At 38.8% G+C, this 13,544-nt stretch overlaps 2 pseudogenes; both read right to left on the bottom strand.

The window, feature by feature from the left end:
• Positions 1–4,918: 4,918 nt before the first annotated feature.
• On the bottom strand, positions 4,919–5,252 carry LOC100688557 (annotated as a pseudogene).
• Positions 5,253–10,238: 4,986 nt separating this feature from the next.
• Positions 10,239–12,164, bottom strand: LOC480059 (annotated as a pseudogene).
• Between the last annotated feature and the right edge of the window lie 1,380 nt (positions 12,165–13,544).

The raw sequence follows: 13,544 nt of genomic DNA, 5'->3' as shown, positions 1-13,544 counted from the left end.
GGCTTGAGAAATTCGGGTCTTGCTTAATTACATGGCCTGTGCAAAAGATGAGATTGCCAACAGAGCAATGTTCTGTTGCATTTTCCTGACCCTTTGGGGTTTAAATTTGCAACCTGCATCAGCAAAACTTTTGGCATTTAATTCTATTAAAATCAAAGAGCCAAATTTCTGCCTCCTGTTACATGAGCACAGCTCTTACTGACGTCAATGAAAGCTGTGCATGCATAACTGAGGGCAGATTTTGGCCTGGGCTATAGACATATGAGAACTGGCACACCACACTCACATCCAAACTCCATTCCCCTTCTCCCCGCCCCCTGCCCCTACCTTCTGATAACATGACCTCTTCATTCGTAACTCTCTGTCTACACATTGGGAGCTGGGCCTTAACCCAAAACACAAATTAGAAGCATCATTTAATACAGAAATTTAACCCAGATGCAAATTTAACATAAATGTGACAAAAGCCACCTGAGTGGTCACTGTCTAACAAATTTTGCAAACAGATTATGGGTGACTTCCCACTGAAATATACTTAGTGTAGTTATCTTATTTGTGCATGTAATTAGATAGAAGGAGGCTTACACTTCCTTTCGCTTTACTGTTTAGTTTTTGTACTTGACAATGCACTGCCTACACTAATGAAACCCCTGCTGCTAAAATGCTCCACATATTCCAGTGCCTGGTGCAGTGTCTGGGACAGAGAAAGCAGCCTAGTGAATATTTACAGGACACATGGATTCTATGAGGCAAGAGATAATAATAACTCACAGTTACCCAGCGCTAACTATGTGTAGGACATTGTCTTATATATATTAAGTTATTTAATTCTCACCATGCCCTATTAGTAGGTTTACTATTTTATAAAGGGGGTTACTATACAGAAGTTAAGAGGCTTACCAGCTAGTGGGTGGTGGAGCTGGGATTTCAATCCAGGGAGCCTGGCTCCAGAGGTCAGGCTGTTAACTCTGCTACACTGCCTCTCAGTTAAAGTGCAGGCATTGTGTATTATTAATTAGTTATTAGTCAAGTTATGTATATGGTAGCTGGGCAATTCTACTGAGAAAAGCAGGAATGTTTTAGTAGTAAGAGCTTGTTAGCAACTGTTTGTGTGACCTTAATTGTCTGAAAAAGTTGTGTGGGTTTTTTTGTTTGTTTGTTTTTTGTTTTTTAGCTTTCCTACATACTAGGAGCAATAGTATAACCTCTCAGACTAAGCAATTTAGTCTCATGGCATCTTTGTTAAAAGGGAAATGAATTTTGCAATATTTTTTTTAAAGATTTTATTTATTTATTCATGAGAGACACACAGAGAGAGGCAGAGACACTGGCAGAGGGAGAAGCAGGCTCCATGCAGGGAGCCCTACATGGGACTCGATCTCAGGTCTCCAGATTCACACCGTGGGCTGAAGGCAGCGCTAAACCGCTGAGCTACCCGGGCTGCCCTTGCAGTAAATTTTGAAGACAAATTTTATGTGTACCACTTTTAAACAAATGCTAAGGTGTCATTGACGATTATCGCCTTCAATTAATTTTTCTGTAGTCACTTTAAAAAATAATTACATGTATCTAGGCCATGCATCGGAAGTGTTAGGAGTCTCATAACTGATTTTTAATAAGGGTCAGCTTTTCCCTCTTAAGAATATATCTAAAGGGGCACCTGTGGGGCTCAGTTGGTTAAGCATTGGGGTGTTGGTTTCAGCTCAGGTCATGATCTCAGGGTCGCAAGATGGAGCCCAGGGTTGGGCTCAGCAGGGAGTCTTCTTGGGATTCTCTCTCTCCCAATCCCCTCATAAAATATATAAATCTTTTTTTTTTTAATTTGTTTTTTTTTTTATTTATTCATGATGGTCACACAGAGAGAGAGAGAGAGAGAGAGAGGCAGAGACACAGGCAGAGGGAGAAGCAGGCTCCATGCACCGGGAGCCCGACGTGGGATTCGATCCCGGGTCTCCAGGATCGCGCCCTGGGCCAAAGGCAGGCGCCAAACCGCTGCGCCACCCAGGGATCCCAAAATATATAAATCTTAAAAAAAAAGATGTATCTAAAGTTGTCATTGGTTTAATAGATACCTATGATTTGACATATAATTCTTTACATTGAGGTGTGAGGGACATAACTGCCACCAAAAGATGGAAGCTTCTTCCTTGTCCAAAATCCTACAGGCAAAAATGGGAAAAGGTGGGCCCTGTCTTAGAAGTTATCTGGACTACAGAATCCAAATAAATTTCATTTGGTTTTTGTAATGCCCAGAATATAATTTTATTAGTCTTGTGGTTCAGCAGTTGACCTGCTTCCTTATTCTGGGCACCTCATTGTTTTTGGTTTCAAGTGGAAATTCCTTACCTGTCCACTATACCAGGAACTTGAATTGCTCATGATATCATTTCAGAGACCTCCCTTTGTGATAGTGGGCAAATGATAGGCAGTGGAATCTAGGAAGAGGTCAGATTTTGCTGCTTCCCTTGACATGAGGAAATCAAGAAAGGGAGCTTGAAAAAAGAAAGTGGGAGTACTATTTTAGCAATATTGATTTTGAAATGATGGCAAATCATTCAAGTTGTTCAGAGAGTGGGGGATGTTATTTGTCCATGGTCATATGACTCACTCGTAACAGACTGAGGACAAGAATTCAGAACACTTAACCCCCAAAACCACATTTCCCTCAGTCCAAACATCCTAAAACATGTCAGGTCCAGGAAGCCTTTTTTTCTTCCATCTCTTCTTGGAACTAGACAGAAAAAGATTTGGATATATGTCCATTAAAATCCTATCCCATTGCCAGGATGTGTATCTTCAGTGTGGTCTTTCTTGCCTATGCTTAGAAATATTGTGTTATGTTGGTTTTCTCCACTGTCTCTTTCAGCAATGTGTTTAAATACAAAGTAGATTATATAGTCTTCAAATGTTGTCTTTTACTTCTCTTTCAGAGAATATTTTCTGATCTTATTTCAAAAATTTCAATCTGGGGGCAGCCCCGGTGGCCCAGCGGTTTAGCGCTGCCTGCAGCCTGGGGTGTGATCCTGGAGACCCAGGATCAAGTCCCACATGGGCTTCCTGCATGGAGCCTGCTTCTCCCTCTGCCTGTGTCTCTGCTTCTCTCTTCACTCTCTCTGAATGAATAAATAAATAAATCTTTAAAAAAAATTTCAATCTGTAGACTTTTAATTATGAGCTAGTCTGACCACCTAGTGCAGGATTCATTTCTACAATATTCCTTAATAATGATCATCAGCTTCTATTTAGTGTGTGCTTATGAGCTCACAAAGCATCTACTGCATCATGATTGAAGAGTTCTTATTATTAAACTGTATGTAGGTTAAGAAGACTAAATACTTGACTCTTAAGAACTTTGATCCACTAGTTCTAGTTTTACCTTCTAGAGCATATTTTTCAAACTGAGACTCCATTTCAACATTGTATTTTGTTTGGTCCACATGGTGTTTTCAAAAATAATGAGCCAACACTGAAGACACCAAAAGATTTTACATAAAAATCAGGTCTTCTGGCTCTTATTGAAAAAGAAAGATATTGCATTATTGTATGTACATTCTTACAGGGCAACAGTGATATGGTCCTGAGTAGGGGGCTGCTTCCTTTAGATGGAGCATAAGTTCAGCAGTTGTCCACAGCCCTCCACTCCCTATAGATTTCCACATCCTGTGGCTGTCATGTGCCATTAATTATCACATTCTGTTTTTCAAATATTGGCTAGTTTCATATCCTTATGTTACCTTTCTGAATTCTGTAGGTATATTTGTGACCCCTAGCATTAGGCAGCATAGAGTAAATATGCTCCTTCCTCTGCATTAAAGAGATGGCCTTTTGCCCCCTGCATTTCTTTAGTTCTCCTTTTTTGCAAGATAGTAAGTTTCAGTTCCTTTAACCAAATCTTGTAAAGTAGGGCTTCAAATGCCATCACTTCCCTGACACTCCTTAAATTTGTTCAGTGCTCTTTTAAATCATGGTACCCAGGGGGCACTTGGGTGGCTCAATTGGTTAAGCATCTGACTCTTGCTTTTGGCTCAGGTCATGATATTAGAATCGTGAGATTGAGTCCTGTGTTGGAATCTGCTTGGGATTCTCTCTCTCTCTCTGTCTCTCTTTCCCTCTGCCTCCTCTACCCCACTTGTTCATGCATTCTCTTTCTCTCTCTCTCTCAAATAAATACATACATACATACATACATACATACATACTTGCCTACATAACGTTGAACTGAACACAGTGCTGGGAAGCTGGAACCATGGACTTCCATTATCCTTTCTAATTCTCAAGTTATAGGTATCTTCACAATCTGGTAAATATTATAGGTTGAGTGAGAAGGATGGACATTTTCTGTTTTGTTTGCACAGTATCCTTCTTTTCCCCTGAAAATAGTATTCTTCTATTCTCTTTGATCTGCTCCTTGCCGTGTTCTACTCTGGGAGTTGCTAACTGCATATGAGACTTTGACCACAGAGATTCTTCCCAGGAAGAGCACCTGTTACAAGCCAGGACAAGATTTTTCCTGGGATTTTCTAACCAGAGCTTGAGATTTTGGTTTCTCAGATTGTAAGGATGTAGGTCTAAAGCTACAAGTGGGCAGCTTTCATGCTTGTTGGAAATGGTCAGAAAGAAACCAGAACACAGAGAAAAGCATAGAGAATCACAAGAAGAAATACCAGGAAGCATCACTAAAGTCCCTGGTACCAGGCACCTCTGAGGCTGTCCTTTCCACATTCTGGTTTTTATTCTTTTTCCTTCTTTCCCTCTCTCTGTCACTGTCTTCCTCCCTTTTCCATTTCCTTCCATCTTTTCTTTCTTCAAAACTTTATTTGTGTATTTATAAAGAAAAACATAGGACTGAATATTGCCATCATTAAGGACAGGCCTTTGCAGGATGGTGGAGTGATTTCTGACAGTGGGGTGGAGGCCCCTACTTGCCATCAATGAGTGGGTTCTGCAAGACTGCGATGACTAGGTCTCTTCAAAGGAACATATCGGAGATGTAGTTGTCCTTGTTTACTGGCTTGGACTTCTTACCTTTGCTTTCTTGGGGATCTTGGTCTACATCTCCTTCACATTTTCCAGCACTGTGTCACAGTGCTTGTCAATGGCCTTCACACAGTTCAGGAGCTCCTTGTTATTGCCACAGTGGATAAGCCCTTAGGCGTAGTTCCTGACTGATGTGTGAGCACAGAGAATGGACTAGTGTTAAACTCCTCCTCCTCCCACTTTTGCAGCTCCTCCAGGGTCATCTCACTCTTGGGCTTGTTGGTATGCTCATGGTGATGGTGGCTGTGCTTTCAGGTCACTTGTGTCTCCTCTGTGTTGTTTCTGCCTCTGAAGAGTCTTAGACTAATTTAAATTACCTTTCTCTGGCTGGCAACCAACCTAGAAAATCTTCTCTGGCATATTAGGTAACTCACAGGTAATATGACTCCATGAATGAACAAATGACTGCTTGGCTGAATGAGAAACTGGTTTCTTGCTAGGGTTGACCATGGATTTCTTGTAATTTCTAGTTCACAGCAATCACTTTGGGACCACGCATTTTGGGGAAATAATTATGTACTAAATCAACTTCTATTTTGCCTTATTAATCCTTGTATTTAAAGAATCGTAAATTAATAATAAGTAATGGTTCAATTTAATTGATTACAATATCAGAGTATATGGTTAGACATGCCATGATCCCAGAATAGATCAGAACTTAATCTTTGCATATTCAGCATTCTGCCTCAGACTTATTCTGAGGACTACAAAACTCTGCAAGACATACACATTTTAGGCTAGTGGTTTTGAGCTTATCCTTAGGCTAGGAGATGTAGAGTTGTGTTGAAAGGACAGGATGGTTTTGAATGTTCTGATCTCTAGTTTTGTGGAGTGTTTGTGATCCCTCAGATTTGGCTTGTAGCCCAGAGCTTGCTTCCATCTGGAGAGCGAGGACAATCGTGGGCAGCCCTTTCCATCAGTTCTCTTTCCTACTGCTGCCCTCTCTCTTCACAAAAAGGAGTTCTGAGGCTGCAAAGACCCACTGCAAAGAGGAGACGTGCCTAACATTGGCCTTGTCACAATCTATCCTTCCTGGATAGTCAGTCAGCCTATGCTTTAATTTATTTTGTGGATGATAACCTTTTGAGTCTCTAAGTAAGTTACTGACCCTCTCCTAGCTCATGGTAACTGAGCAAATACTTGCAACCTTTCCCTGGGTCTGAGTCCATGATGTGTCTCTCTCTGTGTATGTATGGATGTATTTGGAGATCACCATGTTCTTTCAATAATAAATGAGAACACCCTGCTCTAGGTTTGAAATGTTTGCCACTTTGCAATTTAATTGGAAAAAATCCTAAGATAAACGAGTATGTGTTTAGATACACATGGATAAATGTACTTGAGTCAAAGGAAAAGTGACACCTTGGAAAAATTTCAAATTTAGAAATATATATATATATATATATATATATATATATATATGATATATATGCAGAAAGTTGTGAGGTTTTGTTAGCTTAGTAAAAATTGGATAATTTACCAGATTTTTCCCCCCCCAACCTCTTCCCCATTAGAAAAATTTCCTATGTGTTTTTTCATTTCTAGGTAATAATGTTTCAGAAATAAGAAGAAAATGATATTAGGGACAACCAAATTAAATATACTATAGTTTTACATTCCTAAACAAAAGAAAAAATGCTTTTAGATAAGAAAAGAGACAAAAAGAAAAAAATTCAGTTTCCTTATATACTTTATTTCCAAAACTTTTTTCACCATAAGTTGACTTTTTCTTTCATAAGTTGATTTTTAAAGAAAATGTATACCTCTAAATATGTGTTCATATAGACATAACCACTTGACTTAGTTCATGTCTGATTAATGAGCTTTATACTCTCTTACATTAGTAATCGCAATTTATGTCTATTTGTCTCAGACTTCTTTTGACCAGCAACATGAATTTGGAAAATTTCTGGCTCAGATTAAAGGTACATTCTGTAGCCATGCAATAAATCAAATATAACCAGTTCTTGCTGGGGTTAACTTTTGATAATGACTCAATACCAATTTCCCTTAACCTATGTTCATGATAGCATAAATTTAAACCATGGTTACTGTTGACGTCAGCAATATTAGTTGGCTAATGCCCTTGAGAAATCATCCTGTAGCAGCTCACTTAAAAAATTGACGAATACGTGCTTTACTTTGCTAATAGTCTGAACAAATTGGTTTTATATTATAGTATATTAGTACTTGGAAGGCTGCTAGGCTAGCATTAACTGGCTATTGTCAACCGTACTCATTTCCAAATGTTATTCATAAAATGTTTGATGCCTCAGACAACATGCATACATATATTATAAAATATAAAGGAAATAAATACATACTGACTGATAAAACTGAATCCAAAAGCTAAAAGCACAGAAGTAGTAGCAGCAAAGCAAATTCCCAGAGTTAATGGAAAAGTCTTTCCTCACAATTTTATTATCTCTTAAAAGATAGTTTTAATGTGGCTTCTAACAAATATCTTCCCATATTTTTAGTGATCCCCTTATTTGTTTCTTTTAGTTTGAATGGCAATTACAAACAAACAAGGAGTGACAGAGCTTTGTAAGAAAATCTGTTATTGCTACAGAATTCTTCTGTGTGAAGCTGCCCTGTTTTTTAAGGAAGAGACATCTCAGTCCCTCAGGCCACTCTTCTCTAACCGCCCAATCATATCCTCCTGTCTTTCCAAATGGATGAAACAGAAAACTACAGGAACTTAAAAGGGAGCAAACGAGCTAATAATGAGCTACTGTACCCCTTGGCATTTATAAAACCTTTTCTCTCTTGCTAATGTAATTTTCCAACCAGACATGGGGAAGCCTTTCTCAAGGTTACATACAAATGGTTGTAGAGGAGCCCAGAGACTCTCATTTCATTCTTTGTAATAGAGAAGAGTGATTGCTTCCTTGACTTTGTGGCTCTGATCATTCTTTAAGTGATTAAGTAAGAAACAACAACATGTCTCTGAAGGAGAGCTTCCTAATGGTTTTTCTGTGGCCCATTGGCCCTGGGGAGCTCACCATGACAGCAGGTCACCATGGTAATACCATACTCTTCAGCTTCCCTCTGAACCTTTTGTGATAGTGACACCAACATCTCATTTATAAATGTAATGCATGTGGTGCAGCTTCACAGTTGCTAATAAAAGACAATCTTTTGTGGAATAACTGAGTGAAAAAAAATGATGAACATAGACTAACATAACGAATAACTTCTGGTGTAAGTCCTCTTTTAAGTCTGGATGTACTATTTTAAAAAATAAGCAGGACCAACACTTACTGTTAAATGTAGGGATGACCTATTAAGCAACAACAAAAAAAGTGCAAGTTTTATTATCCACTTTTCTTCCAACATCTAATTCAAGACATGCTTGCTGTCTGCACCATTCTTTCAGAAGAATGGTTTGAGAGAATTAGGACAAAGTGATGACACCTCAGACAAGGTTCTTGTCCATATTCCTTTACATTTAAATGATATTAATGAAAGTGGTATTTGATATAGTACAAGCAACTATCACACAGTTATAAGGATAGAGTTGGATAAGTTGTATTCTCAGCCATTCTTATGCACATACTCTTTCCCTGAAATGCTTGATACAATTAATATGATCAATTATTGATACATTTTTTTCTTGGAAAAATTTTTTGTTGTTGAGTCATGCTAAATAATGTTGTGTGTGTGTTATTCTTAATAGTCTCTTCCTCTGCCCTGTTTCACCCTTGGTGAAATAGGTATTGCATCTGGTCAGCCTTTCAGGGGAAAAAAATCCCTAGTTATGTTTCACGTAGGGAGGGTAAAGAAAGTACTAGGACAACAGTGCAGTCTCACCAGATAAAAGGTAGAAAAGTCCTGTGGAAGGGTTGTGCATGCAGGCATGATTAGGTTGTTTTTCTTACATGCAACTTATTTCACATCCAATTGAAGCATGATCCATTCTTTGATCTTCTGATGTTAATTGTGTGCTTCATTATTAAGAGGATTTTTAACATTCATTTGCTCTGAGAAAAAGTGATTTGACTTGATCATGTCTGTGGAGTCTGCATCTCAGGTTTCTTTTCCAGGCTTGTCAATAAAACTGGTTTATGTCCTGAGTATGAGACCCTCATGCTCTATATCATTAAACACTATGGAATAAACATATTTTATTAGTTTACTATTGTTGCTACAACAAATTACCATAAACTTAGTGACTAGATAATACACATTTATTACCTTACAGTTCTGTAGGTTAGAAGTCTGATACAGGTCTCATAGAGCTATACTGGTCTAAAATCAAGGTGTTAGCAGGGTACATTTCTTCCAGAAGCTCTATGGGGGAATCCATTTCCTCATCTTTTCTAGTTTCTAGAGGCTGCTCACATGCCTTGGCTTGTAGTCCTCTTCCATTTTCAAAGCTAGCAATGGCCAGTCGGGTCTTTCTCACATCAAGTCACTCTGAAACTAACTCCTCTTCTATTTTCCACTTCTACTTTGAGAACTTTTTCATTACATTGGGCCCACCTGGATAATCCAGTGCAATCTCCCTATTTTAAGGACAGCTGATTAGCAACTTTACTTCCACTTAGAGCCTTAAAATAGCTTAGTATAATTTGTTTCCATAATTTGTCATGTAACGTGACATTTTCACACATCCAAGGGCTAGGACATAGGCATCTTTGGTGGTTATTCTTCTCTTCCCCATGTGAATATAGAAAGAAGGATTTCAAGAGATGCTTAGTTAGTATTGTAAAAAAATTTAAAATATAACTTCCTCTCACAATAAGAACAAAAGCTTCTTAGTCAATATGTTCATTATTCCAGCATGGAGTTGACCTTGTTCTTGAGTAAAGGGGCCACTATTCCAATAGTATGAAGTGAGGAAGTCTTGCAGAAGTAGTGTCTGTTCACTGTAAGGTTTAGGCACAGGCATTCTGGAATGTTATATCCATGCTCAGGAGGCAAATGCTGTAGAAAGCCTTTTCAGAGTAGGAGCTAGAGTAGCTTGACAGTGGCAGTTTTTGAGGTAGAAAAACATGGGAAGAAAGAAGTTGCACAAATAAGCATTAAACTTATTTGATTTGATTTTTTAAGGATCATAAACTAAATCTCTCTCATCTACGTGGGCTGAAAACCTACAGTATCAGTTTCAGGAGGTAACTCAAAAGTTTCATGTCAGATTTTCCTCTTTTCATCAGGCCGATTTCTGGAAATTGTGAAGCAGTGAGAGTTAATTTTTTTTTTTCAAGGAACATTTAATAACAAGGTAGATAACATACTTATTTAACATGGTACTTTTACATCACTGAAGCTAAAGCAAAACATCTGGTTCACTGGGTATAAATAGCCTACTTAATGTGTGTACACTGCAGTGCAATTAAAAAAAATACTGTAATTTTAATTTCAGAACTTCAGAATTTAAGTATCAATATTCTCTTTTAATATGGGGAAAGAAAATGCTTTTTAAAATTATTTGAAGCTTGGACAAAAATTCCATAGCTATATCCTTAAGGTCTCTCTGTAGTCTTCATGATTCAGATGACACAAAGGAAGCTTCAAATTCAACCTTTCAGAGAAGACATTCCAGCTCGCATGATCTCGTCAACCAGGAGGATGTTGGTGGCAATCACAGTGCAAGAGTGAAGAAGCTGTTTCTTTACACAATAGTTATCCCATATGCCTACTTCGGCGGCTACCATTGGCTCACCTGTGTTCAAGTCCACACCCACAAGTTGACCTGATTCTGAATGTTCTGCTTGAACTTTAACTAGTGTTTCCTGAAGGTCAAAACCAGAGTTCTGAGCAAGAACCTTGGGAATAATGAGCAATGCATCAGCAAATGCTTGAACTCCCAGCTGGGCCCTCCCCTTTACACTGGGCTTATATTTAATCAAGGCTTCTGCCATTGCCACTTCCACTGCACCCGCACCCGGAACTACACAGCCATCATCAATAGCATTTTTAACAGCCCTCAAGCCATCTCTTATTGCATCTTTGATTTGAGTGAGTGTGTGCTTATTTGGTCCTTTGATCAATAATGTGACAGAGCGAGGATTGTTACACTTCTCAATGAAAGTGAATTTCTCTTCTCCCAATGTATACTCATAGACAAGTCCTGCATGTCCCAAACAATCAGGATTTAGGTCATCGAAAGAATTTAGAGCTACTCCACCACAAGCAAGAGTCAGCCTTTCCATATTTCTCCTTTTAGCTCTACGTAGAGCTACTATGCCTTCTTTCGCAAGAGCATCTAAGGAAAAGGGGTCGATTCCCTTTTGATTAATAACAACAAATCCTTTATCTGAATCACCACAGACTTTCTTTTTCAGTTCTATTATTTTTTTAACTCTATCTTCAATGAATTTTCTTTCAGCTTTTACGAGTTTCTCTCTCTCTTCTGCACTCTTGTAAAAAAAACCCAGAATTCACTTCTGTTTTTTCATACTCTAACGACACATTGCATGTGAGGATGTATGCATCTTCTACTCTTTTTTTCATATCAGGATGCCGTGCCCCATGGTCCAAAACAAGACCTCTGATTAAGCTTGTATCAGTTTCAGATTTATATTTCATCTCCATGATTTCAACCATGAAGAGATCAATAGGTTCATCTGTTTTTTTAATGGCCAAAATCGAGTCCACTACAGCCTCTGTTAAGACATCAGCAAGTTCAGCATGCACTTTTGTACGTAGAGATGTTCTGGCCACATCTATAAGTGTTTCCCTGTCCATTTCTTTGCTTACTTTGACTTGTTCCAAAAACTGAAGTGCCTTTTCCTTTGCAGCTTCAAATCCTTCTGTTATTATTCTGGGATGAAGACCTTCAGAAATGTAGAGATCCGCCTGTTTCAGTAGCTCTCCAATGATTAGGACATTGGATGTGGTACCATCACCAGTTATGTCATCCTGGGCTGTTGCTACTTTGGCTATTAGGGAGGCTGTTGGGTGTTGAGTTTGCATTTCATGAAGCAGCACATTGCCATCTTTAGTAAGCTTGATGTCTCCAGCACCAGACACGAGCATCTTCATGGTGCCCTTAGGCCCCAAGTTGGTCCTCAGCACGGCCTGCAGCCCCCGGGCCGCGCTGATGTTGACCGCCAGCGCCGCCTGGGCGCGGGCCACCTCGGCCTTGGGGTTCAGGGTCTTCACGGCAGCCATAGCTGACCAGCAGAAGAGGAGGCACGGCGCGCTGAGGGCCCGCAGCTGGCTCGGCCAGTGAGAGTTAATTTTTGATCTCTGATTTCTGTTATGGTCATTCTGCATTTACCTTTTGTGATGCTCTGAAACATTGCTGGGGAAATTGGTTGATGAAATCTTCAGATTACACGAAGGAGGGAATTTTTAAGATGTCATTAGGGAAATGATAAATACACTGAAAAACTTTAAGTGGTACAAAAGGGTAGGTCATAGGAATAGCTCTCCTAGTCTAGACTCCTATGTTCTGTTCTAGAGAAACATTTTCCTGCATATTACTCTAGAAGTATCTGTTTCCTGTGCATTCTTTTAGGATGTTTTCATGCATATGTACACATGCAGATATATAAATATGTGCTCCTCTTTACACAAATGAATCTATATAATAAACACTGGCTTGTTTCTTATTTTTGTTCACTTAATATAGTTTGGAGATCTTGACATATCAGCAGATATAGAATCCCTCTAGTCTTTTAATAGCTCATTTAAGCCTAGACTTTGTGCATTTCCAGGATGGAAGCCACATTTAAATGCTTAACTATGTTTCCTGATGCTGTCTGGCTATTTTCTAGGAGCTAATCCAAGACAAAGATGGTGTGTATAGGAATATGGTCGATTGTATTAATATTCATAAAATATCTTAATTTTTCCCTATGGTGCCTTCCCTGTTGAAGGATTTTCTATCCATGGCTTGTTGAAGTAATGGATGGCCATGTGATTTGCTTTGGCCAATGCTGTGTCAGAAATGTGACAGTTCAAGGCAGAAGTTGTAAGGTGCTATGTATCTTTTCCTTCTTCCATAAAAGTTGTTTATATCTTAGATGGATGTCACTCCTTCTGCTAGGTTATGGAATGAAGGTGACAGGGGCCAGAGCTGTAACCTATAATCTATCCAGAATGGGTGGATAGCACGAGTGAGAAATAAAACTATTATCTTAAGTAACTGCTAATGGTAGGTCACTTGGACGACAGAATGACCTAACTTATTCTCCCTGATACAGGGAGCAACCCAAGGAACAGTCAGAGAATGTGAAAATTTGTAGTAAAATAGTCCTTATGATTGTAAAATGGCTTTCCAATGACCCTGTCTTTCCTAATTCCTTCCTCCACAGTTCATTAAATCAAATGACCAAAAAACCCACTAATTAAGGATATAACACAATACTCATTGACACATATAACATTTTCATTCTATTTATTCATTTTATTATGTTTTCATTCTATTTCAACCACTCTTAGGCTATTTTGTCCCCAGATGTAAGTAATCAATATTTTTGTGCTTTAAAAACAAACAAAAACATACTGGGAACAAATGCCTGCTTTTGGCTATGATGGAGTCATTGGGTCCAGAC

Source organism: Canis lupus, chromosome 7 (assembly GCF_011100685.1).
Source record: "Canis lupus familiaris isolate Mischka breed German Shepherd chromosome 7, alternate assembly UU_Cfam_GSD_1.0, whole genome shotgun sequence".
Taxonomy (NCBI): domain Eukaryota; kingdom Metazoa; phylum Chordata; class Mammalia; order Carnivora; family Canidae; genus Canis; species Canis lupus.
The sequence above is the reverse complement of the archived record's forward strand: the minus strand, read 5'-3'. Positions and strand labels throughout refer to the sequence as shown.